Source organism: Moschus berezovskii, chromosome 6, assembly GCF_049115385.1.
Source record: "Moschus berezovskii isolate FMDL1 chromosome 6, NW_MosBer_1.0, whole genome shotgun sequence".
In the NCBI taxonomy this organism is placed as follows: Eukaryota; Metazoa; Chordata; class Mammalia; order Artiodactyla; family Moschidae; genus Moschus; species Moschus berezovskii.
The window spans coordinates 19,059,680-19,080,419 of record NC_142465.1 but is presented as its reverse complement, the minus strand read 5'-3'; positions in this window follow the sequence as shown (position 1 = coordinate 19,080,419).

The following is a 20,740-nucleotide window of genomic DNA, read 5'->3' as shown; positions in this document are numbered from 1 at the left end:
TTATTCTTAATATGAGATTTGAATCTCATTATTTATCCACAATTATTTAAATTATTTTTGAAATAGATAATTAAGCAATTGTTCAAGGGAAAGTCTGCAATTCAGTTTATCTTTAATTTGGTCTGTCTATCCAATTATCCATTCAGTTAAAACTTTCAAGTCATCATTATCATCACCATCATCGACATTTTTCATTCCATCTTAACTGTATTTCACTTGGTCACATCAAAGTAAGTTTCAAAGTGTTCACTTGCTTTGAGGTACCATGGAAATTACTTTGACATATATCATCACCACTTTGGACTTTTTCTAAAATCACAGAGGAAAACTAAATAGGGAAACAACTCTACTCTACAATTTGTTCCAAAGAACTGATGGTTCCAAAGTAATTTATGTTATATGCTGAACTGTATCAGGTATATGCACTAAATATAACACTAAATTTGCCTTTCCGGTACTCTGTATGATAGGCTTAAAATATAAATTACACCACCACCCATTTCAACAACAGTTAATAAGAAGAGAAAGTGATTTTCCATGATGCGGACATTGGCTTAACACAGAGAAGTTGATATGGATAAAGAAGTCCTAAGTGAAAATAACCCAGAGTATAAACCAGTTACTTAAAATTTTCTGTTTGATTTCATTATTTATTAATTTCTGGAAAGGTTTAAATCACTGAATTTTGATAACTGATTATATAATGTTTATCAAACTTAATATAATTAGTAATATGTAAAAACTATTGATAAATATAAATGAGACTAATTAGGAAAGCATAATAGCAGAAAAACCTAAAAATTACAATGAATATATTCACTGAGTGAAATGTTTCATTTTGTCCTAGAGATGTTTATATGTCTTATTTCATTAGCTTTCAGAATATCAATAATATAACCCACAAATTAAGAATAAATTAATTTTGCAAGTGAAGATACTTTTTGATAATGTTGACGACATGACAACGTAGAGAAAAATTATTGAAAGCATAATGATAGTATTTTATTTATTACCTTCAAATAACTTTATAGAATCAAGTATGATTTTTTGCCTGTTCCCCCACCACTTTCTCTCCATCTTCCTTAAGATATTAAGCACTTCCAGTTTTATCAGGTAAACAAGCAATTTCTACTGAATGGGGCTAATTATTAATATAGTAAAGTCAATGAATTTTAAGTTTATATATACTGTTTAAAAATGCTCTACTGACAATTAACTTCAAGTGAAGTTCTGTGCAAAGCATTGTTTAGGAAGGTCATAGAAACAGCAGGAAATCCAGTGGCAATAAAGGAAATCTGAACAGTAACCTCTAAAAGGCATCTTTATTGCCTGTCTTTTTTCCTATCACTCCCAGTAAATCCATTCTGTATAACAGGTTCATCTTTTATTTTTAAAGCATCATTTTCATTATGGCATTGTTTTTTTTTATTATAAACTAAGTAACATACAAACATCTTTCAAGACTTGAAATAGCTCAACTGGAATTCCATCACCTCCACTAGCTTTGTTCGTAGTGATGCTTTCTAAGGCCCACTTGACTTCACATTCCAAGATGTCTGGCTCTAGGTCAGTGATCACATTATCGTGACTATCTTGGTCGTGAAGATCTTTTTTGTACAGTTCTTCTGTGTATTCCTGCCACCTCTTCTTAATATCTTCTGCTTCTGTTAGGTCCATACCATTTCTGTCCTTTATCGAGCCCATCTTTGCATGAAAAGTTCCCTTGGAATCTCTAATTTTCTTGAAGAGGTCTCTTGTTTTTCCTATTCTGTTGTTTTCCTCTATTTCTTTGCATTGATCACTGAGGAAGGCTTTCTTATCTCTCCTTGCTATTCTTTGGAACTCTGCATTCAGATGCTTATATCTTTCCTTTTCTCCTTTGCTTTTCGCCTCTCTTCTTTTTACAGCTATTTGTAAGGCCTCCTCAGACAGCCATTTCGCTCTTTTGCATTTCTTTTCCATGGGGATGGTCTTGGTCCCTGTCTCCTGTATAATGTCACGAACCTCCGTCCAGAGTTCATCAGGCACTCTATCAATCAGATCTAGTCCCTTAAATCTATTTCTCACTTCCACTGCATAATCATAAGGGATTTGATTGAGGTCATATCTGAATGGTCTAGTGGTTTTCCCTACTTTCTTCAATTTAAGTCTGAACTTCGCAATAAGGAGTTCATGATCTGAGCCACAGTCAGCTCCTGGTCTTGTTTTCGCTACCTGTATACAGCTTCTCCATCTTTGGTTGCAAAGAATATAATCAATCTGATTTCGGTGTTGACCATCTGGTGATGTCCATGTGTAGAGTCTTCTCTTGTGTTGTTGGAAGAGGGTGTTTGCTATGACCAGTGCATTCTCTTGACAAAACTCTATTAGCCTTTGCCCTGCTTCATTCCGTGCTCCAATGCCAAATTTGCCAGTTACTCCAGGTGTTTCTTGACTTCCTACTTTTGCATTCCAGTCCCCTAGAATGAAAAGGACATCTTTTTTGGGTGTTAGTTCTAAAAGGTCTTGTAGGTCTTCATAGAACCGATTAACTTCGGCTTCTTCAGCAGTACTGGTTGGGGCATAGGCCTGGTTATTTCAAGTCTTGAAAGATGATGCTGTGAAAGTGCTGCACTCAATATGCCAGCAGATTTGGAAAACTCAGCAGTGGCCACAGGACTGGAAGAGGTCAGTCTTCATTCCAATCCCAAAGAAAGGCAATGCCAAAGAATGCTCAAACTACTGCACAATTGCCCTCATCTCACACGCTAGTAAAGTCATGCTCAAAATTCTCCAAGCCAGGCTTCAGCAGTATGTAAACCGTGAACTCCCAGATGTTCAAGCAGGTTTTAGAAAAGGCAGAGGCACCAGAGATCAAATTGCCAACATCCGCTGGATCATGGAGAAAGCAAGAGAGTTTCAGAAAAACATCTATTTCTGCTTCATTGACTATGCCAAAGCCTTTGACTGTGTGGATCACAATAAACTGTGGAACATTCTGAAAGAGATGGGAATCCCAGACCACCTGACCTGCCTCTTGAGAAACCTGTATGCAGGTCAGGAAGCAACAGTTAGAACCGGTCATGGAACAACAGACTGGTTCCAAATAGGAAAAGGTGTACGTCAAGGTTGTATATTGTCACCTTGCTTATTTAACTTATATGCAGAGTACATCATGAGGAACGCTGGGCTGGAAGAAGCACAAGCTGGAATCAAGATTGCTGGGAGAAATATCAATAACCTCAGATATGAAGATGACACTACCCTTATGGCAGAAAGTGAAGAGGAACTCAAAAGCCTCTTGATGAAAGTGAAAGAGGAGAGTGAAAAGGTTGGCTTGAAGCTCAACATTCAGAAAACAAAGATCATGGCATCTGGTCCCATCACTTCATGGGAAATAGATGGAAAAACAGTGGAAACAGTGTCAGACTTTGTTTTTTTGGGCTCCAAAATCACTGCAGATGCTGATTGCAGCCATGAAATTAAAAGACGCTTGCTCCTTGGAAGGAAAGTTATGACCAACCTTGATAGTATATTAAAAAGCAGAGACATTACTTTGCCAACAAAGGTCCGTCTAGTCAAGGCTATGGTTTTTCCCGTGGTCATGTATGGATGTGAGAGTTGGACTGTGAAGAAGGCTGATCGCCGAAGAATCGATGCTTTTGAACTGTGGTGTTGGAGAAGACTCTTGAGAGTCCCTTATACTGCAAGGAGATCCAACCAGTCCATTCTAAAGGAGATCAATCCTGGATGTTCATTGGAGGGACTGATGCTAAAGCTGAAACTCCAATACTTTGGCCACCTCATGAGACGAGTTGACTCACTGGAAAAGACTCTGATGCTGGGAAAGGTTGGGGGCGGGAGGAGAAGGGGACGACAGAGAATGAGATGGCTGGATGGCATCACCGACTCTGTGGACATGGGTTTGAGTGTACTCCCGGGAGTTGGTGATGGACAGGGAGGCCTGGCGTGCTGTGATTCATGGGGTCGCGGAGAGTAGGACACGACTGAGCGACTGAACGGAACGGAACGGAACGGAACATACAAACATAAATGACAGTATTTTAAAAAATCGTTATCTACTACCTGACAGAAGAAAAAATAGTTGATGACAAAATGTAAACCTCTATATGTACTTGCTTCCAGGTTCAATCTCCTTCAAGAGCAGAGGTAATTAATTACTCTTCTGAATTGGGCATATGCCATTCCTCACGGGCTTATACCCTGACCATACATATATATTGGAGGAGGAACACTCCAGTATTCTTGCCCGGAAACCTCCATGGTCAGAGGGGCTTGGTGGGCTACAATCCACGGGATCGCAAAGAGTTGAACACAACTGATCAACTGAGCATATATATATATATATTAATACAGAGAATCCATTAATGCATTTCCATGTTATAAGAAGTCAACATAGATATGTGTTCTCTAATATGTTTCTGAGGTTTATTCATGCTAATATATATATCATATATTTGAACCTAGATCTAAGAGAAAGAAGGAAGAAAACATTGGCTCTGGCTCTGTGTTTGAACTGCTTATAGAATTTATCCTTTAGAGAAGCTCCTTGAAATTCTATTTTTAAATGATTATTTTTTATTGCATAAGCATTTTAGATTACAATCTAATGAGTTTTCTGTACTATCTTAATATGCATCATAGTTTAGTTGTTTCATATAGGTCAAACCTATTTCTCTCAAATAGCTTTAAACTATCGAAAAGTAACATTTGGGCCATCACTTACTCTGCTATCTCCCCATAAGGCTTTGTACAAGACTGAGTCCAACCTTGTTTATAAGTTTGCCTTGATTTTTTGTGAAAGAAGAAAGATGGAATTACATTAAAATTTCCTTTGATACAATTGAAGATTGAAGATACATTTCTTTCCATTTATTTGATAAATCTAGGCTGTTTTACCCACATTGAAAATAAGGCAATGATGCAATTTTGTAACCATTATCTGCCATTATGAACAATAATTTGACTCACACAAACTTTTTTTTCTCAGTATCTTTTAGGACCGAAACAAGAAAAAATAATGTTGCTTGCTTTTTTTTTCTTTTTTTTTTTTTTTGCATCAGACCCTTTGCAGAATTTCTACTACACGAGAGATAACAATTTTCTCCAAATCTCATACTTTTATAGTTTCTCCATCAGTACCTGTTGATTGTCTATGATTACAAATTGTAAGATTATCAATACTGTTTCTTGACTACTTAGCTAGTTCTAAACTCCCACGTTAGGTTGTAAAAGTGACATCTGAAAAAAATATAATGTTTTATGATTAACATAATGCTTTTTACTTTGGATCGGCATTTTGTCTTATCTATTGTTGTACCCACTAATCTGATCCATAGAGTGAAATGGTCCTTGATAAATGTTTGCTGAATGGCTCACTGGACAGATAAATGACATAATTTCTTTTATTCCTCATACTAACGCAATTTGCGTCTTATTTTGCAGAGAAGAGTACAGAAGCTTTAAAAAGCTAGGAAGCTTAGAGCAAAAGCACACAAAAAGCAGGTTCTCAGTCTTCTGATTCTAAACATCCTGTTTGTATTCCTGCTGCCTTACTATCTCCTGTGTAGCTTAGATGAAAGGTCAAAAATGAGACAGTGGTGAGTTAAAAGAAAATGAATCTGTAGTATTCTTTTGAAAGCTGAGATTTGATTTCTGGCTTGTGTTTAATGTGATACAGCTTTATTCAATGCATAAGAATGATACTTGGTTCTTCTGTGAATGGTCAGGAATATCAGGACATTCACAATGAGAAGAAAACAAAGCAGAAATGCTGAATTGCAGTCCAGCCTTCTAAGTGGGTTTCTGAAAATGATTTGCAGCAAGAAAATGGAACAGAAGGAGATAAACTCAACTCTGCGGCACATAGAAGGAGCAGTCGTGTTCATTTAGGCATGTGGCAGGGTTGTTACACCTGCTGGCCTCACAAGATCGTAGGAAATGTGACACCCCATGGTGCCAAGCTTGGATCTGCAAATTTGAATTTTCTCCATTAAAGAAATGAATCCCTGTTGCTTTTTAAACATTAAAAGCTTCACTGTTTCTTTGCAACAGCATGTTTGAAGCCTGGAAAACATTCAGTGAGCAGCTACAAATCAGGGAGTGAACTTTAAAAGTCTTGATCTGTGGTTACAAAGGTTTGTTTGAAACAAAGACAGGAAGGGAGATGTCATAGCATCGTGTCTTGCTGAAGAGATGCACAGGAAGTGCAATATAGCACATTTCAGCAGGAGTGAAGTCAGCAGGGTACCTGTTTTCCAGGTGATATAATGTGCTTTCAAGGTGATAAAAACAGCCCTTGAACCAAAGCACTCAAAAGTAAAGGAAACAATGAAAGAGCTGAGTTGAGGGGTAAGCAGTAGGAGAGCAAAGCAGCTTGGGGTGTGAGTGCTTCTTTAAAGGACTGCTGTTCAGGTTTCTATGGTGCATGAAATGTGATGCCAAAATAAGAGTGGAACCAGACCTGCATAGTAAATCAAGTGCAGGGAAGGGAAAGATTTATTAGAGAAGTCTTATGTGCTTACTCTTTCATGTGTCAAGAACTCACCAAACCAATATTTTATCCTGTGAAATCATCACTATCATTCCACAGTGGCCCATAGAAAAACACTGTGATCATTACAACAAGATTTTACTACCAGAGCTGTTTTTCTTCTCTTTAAAATCTAGTTTAAATTATGATTAAATGACAAGGATAATAGTTGTCAAAATCACTACATGCAATGTACACCATAGTTAATTGTGAGATGATTTGTTTTATTCATATAATTGGTACTCAGAGTCATCTGTTGCTACAGGTAACAGAGAAGCTTTAAGCAGGATACAAAAAATGTATTTGACCCGGAGGGAGGATATGGGGAGGAGGGAGGTGGGAGGGGGGTTCAAGAAGGGGAACACATGTACACCCGGGGCAGAATCATGTCAATGTATGGCAAAACCAACGAATATAATATTGTAAAGTAATTAGCCTCCAACAAAAAATAAATAAATAATTTTTTTTTAAAATGTATTTGACACGATGCTTTGTTCTTTGTGTTGTCTTTAGTTCTCTGTCATAGGCTTGGAAAGGACCTCTAGACATGAGATCATCACTTCTGATGGAGGCAGGACAGATTTTCACTAGGCCAGACTGGAAGGCGTCTATCAACAATTTCCTGGAAAGGAGATTTACAAGTCTCCCTGGGAAACCTGTTACAGTGCCAGTGCCTCTCATCCCACAGCAGTATGTTTTCTACATCTTTTATCCACCAATCCATACTCCAGAAATATTCCATCAATCAGGGATCATCAGGGATCATCAGGGATGATCAATCAGCCATGATCAGGGGCATCCTAAATCCCATCCACTAAAATTTAAGCTCATCTCATCACTGCCAGATGGCTGGCAACTTAATAGCATCCTTGGTATAATAACCCCTCATATACTTAAGACTTTTAATTGTCCTTGGCATAGAACATCCTAGAATGTAATACACAACTCTGCATACAAAGATGATACAGATTGTCTAACAGCAATATGAATATATTAGAGTTGGTTTTTCTTTAATGATTGTGGATGTGCTCTCATCCATTCATAATCTCTTACTCCATCTGTGCTGTGACCAACAGTATAAAGTTTAGAGATAGCTCACCTGGGTTAAAATACAGTCATTCTCTTTGGAAGTAACTTTATCTTAATTAGCATGGTGATCATTCAAGCTGCTTAAGGTAAATGGACAAATAGATTTAGGAGTAAAGGGACTCAACATTTTATTTTTAGCAGATATTGTTAATTGGGATGGGAATTTAGGCAGAAAGATGTGGAAGGAAAAAAGCTAATGGTTTGAAGCTCTGTAGCTTCTGCTCCTGACTAGCTATGCAACAATCTTATTTGTGACACTTCTAAGAGAATTCAGCTACATAAGAATGTTACTGTGTAAGATGAAATACTTACTTATGTACTTCTATTAAAACCAGCAAAACTGATATTTTGAACAGCAAGCTAGAGTAAAACCTTCAGTAGAGATCAGCTGATATAAATTCAGAAACAAAGCGCCCATACTGAGCGCCAAAACTTCAACTCCAATAAGATGTGTTCACACAGTCTGTCCACATGTTTATATTCTAATATCTAGGGACTATTTTTTTTAACTTGGGTGTTTATGAATGAGACTAAAGTGTTTTTTGAGAAGAGACTGACCTTGATTTTTTTAATTAAAGCATATGTGTGTATGTATATGAAAGGCAGACTATAATGAATAAATGATATGCAGGGTTACGATGTTAATCTTGCTTCCATCAGATGAAAAACTAGTGATAATTTTTTGGCACGAACGTCACTCTTTTTCTTATTATTGAACATAAAAAGATTCTTTTTTTGGAGACTCCCATAATATCTTGCTCCAAACTATCATGGTTAGTATTTCAGGGCTCTTTTTAGTTAATTGCAGAGTTTGTATGCATTTACCCCATGCAAAGTCTTTGTTTCTGAATTTATATCAGCTGATCTCTACTGAAGGTTTTACTCTAACTTGCTGTTCGAAATATCAGTTTGCTGGTTTTAATAGAAATGGTTAAGTTCTGTAGTGGTTCATTGTGTCTCATTTTAAAATGAACTGGGACTTTCTATAAAGTATCTATATTTCACTTTCCATTGTATTGTATTGCATTTAAACAGTGATTAGAAATCCTTGTGGAAAGGATTTTCATGTTTTAATAGCATCAAATTACTTCCAAAGAGAATGACTGTTCTTTAACCCAAGCGAGCTACCTCTAAACTTTATACTGTTGGTCACAACACAGATGGAGTAAGAGATTATGAATGGATGAGAGCACATCCACAATCATTAAAGAAAAACCAACTCTAATATATTCATATTGCTGTTAGACAATCTGTATCATCTTCGTATGCAGAGTTTTGTATTACATTCTAGGATGATCTATACAAAGGACAATTAAAAGTCTTAAGTATATGAGGGGTTATTATACCAAGGATGCTATTAAAACATGAAAATCATGTTTTTCTGAAATACAAACTGAAAATAGCTTCATGAATTGTATAACTATTAACATGTATTCTGTACTCATTAAGAGTCTTTCATCACAGCAGGGGTAAATTTAATGTCCTGTTCACCTATTAAATGTTAAATAAATGCCAGTTTATTTCCTTTGGTAAATATAGCTAATCTTTCAAAAGCCATATTTTCAAAATCTGCTTCTGATAGCAATTTTGTTAGCTTTTCTCATAACTTCAGAGAGTAAGGTACTCAAAATCAATGCTAAATGAGTCCAAGAACTCTTACTAGAATAATTCACATTTCCTGAACTTGGTAACCAAATCTTGCATATTGTGGTATGATATTAACCAGTAAATTGAATTATACCTCTTCTTGCCATGTTACTATACTCATTTATAGAACATTGTGCCCACAGAAGGTAGAGTTTGGGAATATCCACTGACAAGAAAACCACCAGATAAAGTACAACATATAAATCCAACTGAATATTTTACAACAACAAAAAAGAATAAGTAGAGCAGTAAGAAATACCATCTTATTCTAGATAGTAATAAGATATACTATAGAAATATAATAAGAAATACAATAAGAAATACTATTGATCAATCTTAGACACAAATTTTTTCAAGCATCCGAAGACTATGTCCAGTATGATATCATTTTCATGAATCAGAAAAACAGTAGAATGGGGGGAACGCATAAATAAAATGTTCTATTATATGCACTGGGAAGGGGGGTTCTAGGAATCCATTATACTGTTATGCATGTATAATACATGCATATTAAGTATTCTTTTTATATGGATACAATATTATATCAAGAAAATATACAAGTAAAAAAATATTAAAAATATTTCTCCAATAATTCATGTAAGACAAGTCTGTATTATGGCAATGATTTTATAGTATTTAGCATCCCATCTTCTGAATTAAAGTCAGTTCTTAAGAGTAGACACCAGAACAGTACTAGATAATGACCACAAAATCAGTTGGGCTCTCTCAGTTTCAGATAGTTCTATCTTTCCATTTATCTGAAGTACTATTATAATAACTCAGAATTTTCAAAGGGTTGAACATGGAATGAGCACCATGCATACTATATTGGTCAGCTGTGCAGAACTGTTGTGTAACAAACCACTGCAAAATTCAGTGTCTTTAAAAAGTAATAATTTATTTTCACACTTACAGGTCAACTGGAAAAGCATTGCTTCAGACTGCAGGTCTGTGGGTTGGTTGGAGAACTCTGCTCCATGGGTCATTTTTTGAGAGGGTGGCAGAGGACCCAAGCTAAAGTGTTACTGGAGTATAGCGTCCTGACAACAGCATTGGTACAAGAGAGCAAGCGAAACTGTGCAAGAATGTTTAAGCCTTTGTACCACAGTTGCTAACACTGGCCAAGCTCAAAGTGAAAAAGTGGAAAGGTGAATTTGAAATGGATTTATAAGACTAATAAAATTGCCAACATCCACTGGATCATGGAAAAAGCAAGAGATTTCCAGAAAAACATCTATTTCTGCTTCATTGACTATGCCAAAGCCTTTGTGTGGATCACAATAACTGTGGAAAATTCTGAAAGAGATGGGAATACCAGACCGCCTGACCTGCCTCTTGAGAAACCTGTATGCAGGTCAGGAAGCAATAGTAAGAACTGGACATGGAACAACAGACTGGTTCCAAATAGGAAAAGGAGTACGTCAAGGTTGTATATTGTCACCCTGCTTATTTAACTTATATGCAGAGTACATCATGAGGAACGCTGGGCTGGAAGAAGCACAAGCTGGAATCAAGATAGCTGGGAGAAATATCAATAACCTCAGATATGCAGATGACACCACCCTTATGGCAGAAAGTGAAGAGGAACTCGAGAGTCTCTTGATGAAAGTGAAAGAGGAGAGTGAAAAAGTTGTCTTGAAGCTCAACAATCAGAAAACGAAGATCATGGCATCTGGTCCCATCACTTCATGGGAAATAGATGTGGAAACAGTGGAAACAGTGTCAGATTTTATTTTTTGGGGCTCCAAAATCACTGTGGATGCTGATTGCAGCCATGAAATTAAAAGACGCTTACTCCTTGGAAGGAAAGTTATGACCAACCTAGATAGAATATTAAAAAGCAGAGACATTACTTTGCCAACCAAGGTCCATCTAATCAAGGCTATGATTTTTCCCATGGTCATGTATGTATGTGAGAGTTGGACTGTGAAGAAAGCTTATTGCCAAAGAATTGATGCTTCTGAACTGTGGTGTTGAAGACTGTTGAGAGTCCCTTGGACTGCAAGGAGATCCAGCCAGTCCATTCTAAAGGAGATCAATCCTGGATGTTCATTGGAAGGACTGATGCTAAAGCTGAAACTCCAATACTTTGGCCACCTCATGCGACGAGTTGACTCACTGGGAAAGACTCTGATGCTGGGAGGGATTGGGGGCGGGAGGAGAAGGGGACGACGGAGAATGAGATGGCTGGATGGCATCACCGACTCTGTGGACATGAGTTTGAGTGAACTCCGGGAGTTGGTGATGGACAGGGAGGCCTGGTGTGCCGTGATTCATGGGGTCGCAAAGAGTCGGACCCGACTGAGTGACTGAACTGAACTGAACTGAACTGAATATGTGACCAATGATTCAGTTCAACACACAAATTTACCAAAGAGTCAAACAAGGTTCATATTTTACTAGGTGTTTCCTCTACTCACACCCATTATTCAGATTCTCCGATATGTTCCATGCCTCAATATGCTGAATTCTAAGGATGACCTGTTTACACTAGGTTTACCATCGACCAGCTTGAGGAAGGAAGTGACAAACAGGAGACACCAACAGAAAACGAGAGGGTTGAAAATAATGAACATTGGGATTTTTCTTCCCTCTTTTGATTTTACATCTCTGGCTGTACCTTTGTCCCTCTTTGACTGGCTCTCTTCAAGTGACTGTGCCTGCATTGTTTTAGTTGCCGCCGGGGATGGTAGCAGCTGCCCACTGTTGCTAATCTCTGTATATCTCATCACTCTGGTTTTTTTCTCAGGCAACAACCACATCAATTTACATAGTCCTCTTCCAAAGTATTTTCAGTTTAACCATCTGAATTGAATTCTGTGTCCTTCTGACATTCTGACTGATACATATAACTAATTTCAATATGTGTAACAAAGATATGTCCTTACTTATCACTAATCCCTTTTCAAAACGCTAAGATAAAGCATCAGGCATGCTTGAGTTTTTTAAATTATGCTTCATGCTGACCCTTTTATAATTGCTTGGATACAGCATAGGTTTTGGCTATTTGACTAGAACTTTCCAATTCTATACCATTTGCTCAATATAATACAAGACATACTTTTTTTAAGTGTAGGAAAGTACTTTGGTTACGTTGCATCTATGCATTTACTCTGGGTTCACTTTCCTAACCTCTCTTTTTTGGGAGGCCATGTTTCTGTTAGAAAGAGAAATTTCCTGAGAGCATACTTAAAATAATCTTCTTCTAGGAGAAAAAGAAAATAAAAATTGATTTCCCCTTGCAAACATTCATCTTTCCCACTATCATAATTAGAATACGTAGGCTGAAGAGGTGAGTCTAGTAAGGTTAGTGATAATCCTCGGTAGGTTGAGGAGAGCATTTGTGAAGATGAACAATCAAATTTCAAAGAGACAGTTAAGCCAAGGCACAAGTCATATGGGAATGAAGGAGATAAAGAAGGTACCAAAGCAAGAATATGAAATCATTCAGTTATTAAACAGAACACATAAGCCCAGGTCAAAAAAAAAAATACCCTATTCAAAACATGTCCGTGATCAGAAGTCAGGGGCATATGGCTAAAGTGGATTTGCATAGCGTTAAGATGGTATATAGCAAACTAAAGTCAGGAACAAGTTCCAAGGCTTGTAGACAAAACAACCCTATATCTGTAGTAACCAAGAGAATTAAGAAAATATACCACCAATCCCAAAGAAAGGCAATACCAAAGAATGCTCAAACTACTGCACAATTGCACTCATCGCACACGCTAGTAAAGTCATGCTCAAAACTCTCCAAGCCAGGCTTCAGCAATATGTGAACCGTGAACTTCCAGATGTTCAAGCAGGTTTTAGAAAAGGCAGAGGAACCAGAGATCAAATGGTCAACATCCGCTGGATCATGGAGAAAGCAAGAGAGTTCCAGAAAAACATCTATTTCTGCTTCATTGACTATGCCAAAGCCTTTGACTCTGTGGATCACAATCAACTGTGGAAAATTCTGAAAGAGATGGGAATACCAGACCACCTGACCTGCCTCTTGAGAAACTTATGTGCAGGTCAGGAAGCAACAGTTAGAACTGGACATGGAACAACAGACTGGTTCCAAATAGGAAAAGGAGTACGTCAAGGTTGTATATTGTCACCGTGCTTATTTAACTTATATGCAGAGTACATCACGAGGAACGCTGGGCTGGAAGAAGCACAAGCTGGAATCAAGATTGCTGGGAGATATATCAATAACCTCAGAAATGCAGATGACACCACCTTATGACAGAAAGTGAAGAAGAACTCAAAAGCCTCTTGATGAAAGTGAAAGAGGAGAGTGAAAAGGTTGGCTTGAAGCTCAACATTCAGAAAACAAAGATCATGGCATCTGGTCCCATCCCTTCACTGGAAATAGATGGGGAAACAGTGGAAACAATGTCAGACTTTATGTTTTTGGGCTCCAAAATCACTGCAGATGCTGATTGCAACCAGGAAATTAAAAGACACATAGGCGTCTTTCCTTCCTCCTTGGAAGGAAGGTTATGACCAACCTAGTGTTACGGTCCGGAGTCGCCCTTCCCTCAAAGGAACAGAGGACACTCACGATAATGCAAGACACACAGCGAGGTTTATTTCCAGCTAGCTGGGGTCCAAATCTCTGCCCGACGCAGTGGGTTTCAACAAGGACCCCGAGCACTCTAAGCCAAGGGTTGATATAGCATTTTCAAACCATATTAGTTTTAACATAGTAATCTTTTTACACACAGTAATTTTCCACACTCTACACACAGCTGTATATCCCACTTCCTGGTGGTTTAATGAGATAAGCCCACCCTGGCCCTTTGACCTATTTGCCTGATCTCTGTGTCACAACTGCCCACATTCTGGTGTTTAGGATTAACTTGTTCTTTAGGTTGCTGTCTTCCTAGGAATCCTCTCTCATCCTTACTCAGCAAACAAGTCTAGGGATCTTTACTTAAAACAACCTTAACTTTGGTTCTACAAGCAGCAAGTGGCAAGCAAAGTACAGAAGCAAGAATGCATTGCAGGAGCATTAAGTTCTATATTAGGTTCTACACTAGATAGTGTAAGAATGGGTTAGCATAAGAACAGCCATCTTAGAGGCCGGAAAAACCATTTTTACTGAGTACCTGACTTGAGGGAAGAAGAACTAGATAAAACCTGGAAGACAAGTTAATCTTAAGTACCAGGAAGGCAAGTTAATCTTAAACACCAAGGATGTGGGCGGCTTCGACACTGAAAAGTAGGTAAACAGGTCTGATAAACTTATCTCCTTAAGACCCCAGGAGAGAGATAGGCACAGCTGTGTGTGTGTGTAATGAAAAAATTCCTGTGAGTTAGGTAATTTAAAAATATCATGATTTGAAAATGCTATATAACCCCTTGGCTCTGAGTGCTCGGGGTCCTTGTTGAAACCCGCTGCGTCGGGCGGACACTTGGACCCCAGCTAGCTGGAAATAAACCTCGCTGTGTGTCTTGCATTATCGTGAGTGTCCTCTGTTCCTTTGAGGGACGGGCGACTCCGGACTCTAACAATAGTATATTAAAAAGCAGAGACATGACTTTGCCAACAAAGGTCCCTCTAGTCAAGGCTATGGTTTTTCCCCAAAGCTGAAACTGCAATACTTTGGCCACCTCATGCGACGAGTTGACTCACTGGAAAAGAGTCTGATGCTGGGAGGGATTGGGGGCAGGAGGAGAAGGGGACGACAGAGAATGAGATGGCTGGATGACATCGCTGACTTGATGGACATGAGTTTGTGTGAACTCCAGGAGTTGGTGATGGACAGGGAGGCCTGGTGTGCTGTGATTCATGGGGTCGCAAAGAGTCGGACAGGACTGAGTGACTGAATTGAACTGAACTGAACCCACATTAAACTTGTTTGGAAAAGTAAGGAGACCTACAAAGAAAGCTGGCTTAAACTAAGCTATAAGAGGATCTTTTTCACTGAAAGGTTAAAAATGACTAGGAAAAGAACAATACTTATGCTAATAGGGGGCATTTGAGTGCTTTTATTCACAGGCAATCTAGGCTTCATATAATTTACATTCCAATTTGCATTCAAAATATTGCTTTCTCTAAAATAACTGCCAACAAGTATTGTGATTCAGTAGTTATCATTGTCATCACAAATTATCAAACAAGTCATCATTATCAATATCTTACTAACAATGATTTTTTAAGAACATGCCCCAGGAGTTCAGAGTTCATGGTCACTGATCTTTTAGTTAATAGTGGCAAAATTTACTTTCAGATATGTGTTTTCAACATTGGTATTGAGAGAAAAGTTGTTTTCAGTCCGACCTGATAGGACCCATTGAACCACAGCTTATTATAATTTCTGCTGAACAATAAAGTTTCTAGATATTATTTGGAATTTAGAATACTTAAAACTGTTTCATCTGGTTGCTATAATTTTTTTATTCAAACTCAACTTCTGATTATTTCACATTCAATCCAATCTCCAGGGTTATAGTAAAAATTCAATGTTTTCAATTTATCGAATCCCAGTCTATCTCCTGATTCTATTCTACTTTAAAAGCTTATTTATGTTCAAACCACTTGGTTTCATAATGTTTTCTTATTCATTTTTGCTTTTACACATTAATTATTTTTGCCATGCCGAGTTTCTTTCTTCTTCAGAGTTTGATTGGTGAAAAACCCCATAAAAATAACTCTCTTCTTTCCAGCTGTTTTGCTGACTTTTTGTTAAATTATTATTCTTTACATCTCAGGCTTATTCCTAAGTTTATAAGGTTATGTAGGTGTTGCAGAAACGGGGACCCCTTCCAGGGCCCAAAATTGGATTCTTGACTAACTCTCAGAAATGAATTGTCCGAGGAGACACATGTGCTGACAAAGCAAGAGATTTTATTGGGAAAGGGCCCCTGGGTGGAGAGCAGTAGGGTAAGGGAACCCAGAACAACTGTGCCACATGGATTTGGTTTTATGGTGATGGGATTAGTTTCCAGATTGTCTTTAGCCAATCATTCTGTCTCAGAGTCCTTCTTGGTGGTGCAGCCCAGATGGATGCCAGCGAGAAGGATTCTGGGAGGTGGTCGGACATGTGGTCTCCTTTTGACCTTTCCTGAACTCTTCCAGTTGGTGGTTACTATGGTGCCTGGCCAGAGTGGGTGGTTTTAGTCAGCATGCTTCCCCTAACATAGAGGCTTCCTGGATGGATGGCTCAGATGGAGCAATTTGTTTTAAACAGAATTTTTCTAAGTCTTTATTTTCTTCTTGATTAGAAATTTGAACAATTTTCTACTGATCTCAGAGTTTCCCAACACCAGGGATAGTACTTCTGCTTATATAACAGTCTTTCCCAAGAAGTTTCTCACCATATTGATAGGAGTTCATGAACTTTTCTTTACTTCTTTTTTGGCATGACAGAAACCTAAATACTGAGTTAAGTAATTTTTCCCTAAAATGCATGCATGAGGTTTATGGAAGCTAAAGTCTTAGTATCAGCCCATCAAGGAAGATCACTCTCCTGCAACAATTAGATTTTCCAGAGTTATCTAGTTATGCTTTAAAACACAAATAAATGGATTTGGAACTTATGTGATTAAAGGAATCCTTTCTTCTTTGAGAGATGGAGGGGAACAGGTTTTGTTCTCTCACTTTCACAGAAAATTTCTGATATTTAATTCTATCTTTTATCTTCAGATCAAGGCAATAAAAGGGGTTACTGTTGTTCAGTTGCTAAGTTGTGTCCAACTCTTTGTGACCCCATGGAATGCAGTACTCTGGGGTCCCATCCTTCAGTATTTTCCAGAATGTGCTCAGATTCATGTCCATTGAGTCAGTGATGCTATCTAACCATCTCATCCTCTGCCACCCCTTTCTTCTTTTGCCTTCAATCTTTCCCAGCATCAGGGTCTTTTCCAATGAGTGAGCTCTTCACATCAGGCAGTCAAGGTATTGGAGGTCCAGCTTCAGCAGCAGTCCTTCCAATAAATACTCAGGGTTGATTTCCTTTAGGATTGACTTGTTTGATCTCCTTGCAGTCTGAGGGGCTCTCAAAAGTCTTCTCCAGCACAGTTTGAAAGTATCAATTCTTTGGTGAGGGGGAATCATAGAGATGAGGTATGTGTATGTGTATATATAATGTAATATTACTCAGCCACAAAAAAGAATGAAATCTTGCCATTTGCAACAATATGGATGGGCCTAGAGGGTTATGCTAAGTGAAATTAAGTCAGACAAAGAAAGACAAATACTATATGATTTCATTTATATATAGGTTCTAAAAAACAAAATAAATGAACAAATGTAAGAAAGCAGAAACAGACATAGATACAGAGAATAAACAGGTGGTTACCAGAGGGAGCATGTGGGTATGAGAAAAATCAGTTCAGTTCAGCTCAGTCACTCAGTTGTGTCTGACTCTTTGCGACCCCATGGACTGCAGCATGCCAGGCATCCCTGTTCATCACCAACTCCCAGAGCTTACTCAAACTCATGTCCATAGAGTCAGTGATGCCATCCAACCATCTCATCCTCTGTCATCCACTTCTCCTTCTGCCTTCAATCTTTCCCAGCATCAGGGTCTTTTCAAATGAAGGTGAGGGTTTCAAAAGGTACAAAATTTTACCTACAAAATTAATAAGTCACGAGAATATACAGTGTGGAAAATATAGTCAATAATAATATGATAATCTAAAATAAACAAAAAAACACACTAAAATTGTGTGTATCTGCCAGTAGATATTTTATAGCTCTCCCTGAAGGATCTCTCTGAAGGAAAGGTAAATGCCAGAAGGATCAGTTCAAACTTTCTAGGGAAGAAAGTTACATGGATTCTGATGCTTTAAGATAAATGAAATTATTCTTTCATAATCTAACCTATAAAAAACAAATAAAATACAATTAGACATCTCACTGGTCACATTCATAATTTAGTCCATTAAGTAAAAATAACTGCAGTAAAATATTCCTTTATTTAATTTTTAACAAGTAGACCAAATATAGGACATTTTTATTTGATTAAATATAAAGCTATTATACACTAGTGAAATGTGATTTTTATATGTAGCTGCTGCTGCTGCTGCGTCACTTCAGTCGTGTCCGACTCTGTGTGACCCCATAGACAGAAGCCCACCAGGGTCCCCCGTCCCCGGGATTCTCCAGGCAAGAACACTGGAGTGGGTTGCCATTTCCTTCTCCAATGTGTGAAAGTGAAAAGAGAAAGTGAAGTCGCTCAGTCGTGTCCGACCCCTAGCGACCCCACGGACTGCAGCCTACCAGGCTCCTCCATCCATGGGATTTTTCTAGGCAAGAGTACTAGAGTGGCTCGCCATTGCCTTCTCCGTATATGTAGCTAGAAGGTTGTATATTAATCTTTAGGTTGTTTTATCTTAGCTGTTTCTTATGGAAGCAATAAAAAATACATCATATACATAAACACATCATATACATGAACACATCATATACATGAACACAATTAAGCTTTTGTCATAAAAAATGTAACTTTCAATAATACTTCAAGGAATGATATCTGTCTACATAGTAAGTCCTGTAATATCCAGAGTATTAAAAAGCAACACGGATAACAGTTTCCAGCAATCATTTTGGAACTATCTCTACAATATAATTGCCTCTTAATTTATAACTAGATTATAGAATTTTTCTTTAGCTTGGAAAATGCCTCACTGGGTTGTTCATGTAAGGAAAGCTAAGTGGCAAGCTGCATCTTTGACATTTATTGAGAATTCTCAGCTCAAATTTATGATGTGGGAGTTAGTAAAAGAAAAGAGCCTGTCAAACTCTACTGCAATTTGATGAAGTCAGGAGAAAGTAGAAATTTATCTCTAACTCTTTGATCTTTTTCACCTATCCAAGTCAAAATACCATGTCTGTTAAACTAAGGTAACATTGTCTTTTCTCTATTCAATTTGAAATTTAACAGAAAATCTTGACATAACATACTTTAGTTTTACTTCTATAATTCTCTCCTGGGAACAATTTTATTTAATCAGAATTAATCCATAAGTTTTTCTCAGAATTAGAAAGATTGATTAACAATTGGTAACACACGGAAAATGTTAAGACTACCGTTTTTATGAATTAACTGATGTGGATCAGCAATACTGAGTAGTCAAGAATGTGGTATTTTTAAAAATTTTTAAATATACTACTACCTTGGACAGTTAAAAATCTCTTTATACTGTCCTTGTTTGTCCCGATGAAAATAGAGAAACTCATTGTATAAGCTCATGTATTCTTTCCCTGTCTCTTATTTAGGATGCTAAGCGTTTCCTGCACCATAGTAGTTCCGAAACAAAGGAACAACTCCACAAACATCATTAACGCTGACTTAATATTTGATTTTCCTCTTCAAGAAAGATGTAATTTTCTTCCGCTAAGCAAATCTTCATTAATCAATTGCTCTGTCTTTAAATCTTGTCTTTTATTTATTTAATAATTTATAAAACAGTACTTAGTTCATAGAACATAATATTCTGTTCTTGACAATGACATCAATTATGGTTTAGAAGTAAATGTGACAGTTTCTCTCTATGGAAACATAATGGCCTACATATAATTATCTGAAAATATATAAATATCAAAATTAGTTTAATTGGCTAAATGTATTTAAGGAGATAGGTATTTATTTATTCTGCAAGGAATATATAACATAGAGAAAATCACCAAAAATAAAAACATTGGAGAAAAAAGAAAAATATGATCAGCACTAAATGAGAAAGAAATTATTTCTCTTTCTTATATCCACAAATGTCTAGCAAATCCCAAGTAGCAGAAGTCTTTCCAGGGTAGAGTTCATTTACAGTTAAAGTAAACTGTTGTCTCAGCATTGTATGAAACTGTCCGACAGCAATTAAGAATAGAAACAAGGGTCCAATAGGAAAAAGAATAGCAAAACTCTTGAAGGAGTATTGCTAGAAGACTGAGGAAGTTTGCATTATTGCTGGAATATGTGACCAGTGGGCCATATATTAATTCTTTAACAAATGTTTTGATTTTTACAATCTGCCAGTTAACTATATTAATTGCTGTACTTGTAATAGTGAGCAGAAAGCTATGTAGTTACTTTCCTATTCAATTCAGAATTCAGAGAAGATAGACAATGGGTAGAAAAAAAAAGAGGGAGAGAGACAAATATTGTCATTCAAATGAATATACTTCTTTAAGAAAACATGATGAAGGACCAGGACTGGTACCAGTGTGGCAGAGTTGGTCTTGTTAGCTGGGATCTGAAGGATGATTAAGATTGAACAGGCTGAAGGTGGGCCACAGTAAGGGTAGCTACACAAGGCAGCAAAGAGAACATATGCAAAGGGTTCTGTGAATAGGTGGATTATGCAAGTTTTAAAAAGTTAAAGTCGGGATTAACAGTTACACACTCTACATATAAAATAGATAAACAACAAGGACCTACAGTGTAACTCAGGGAACTATATTTAATATCTTGTAATAATCAATAATGGAAAAGAATCTGAAAAAGAATATACATATACATGTATAACTGAATCACTTTCTGT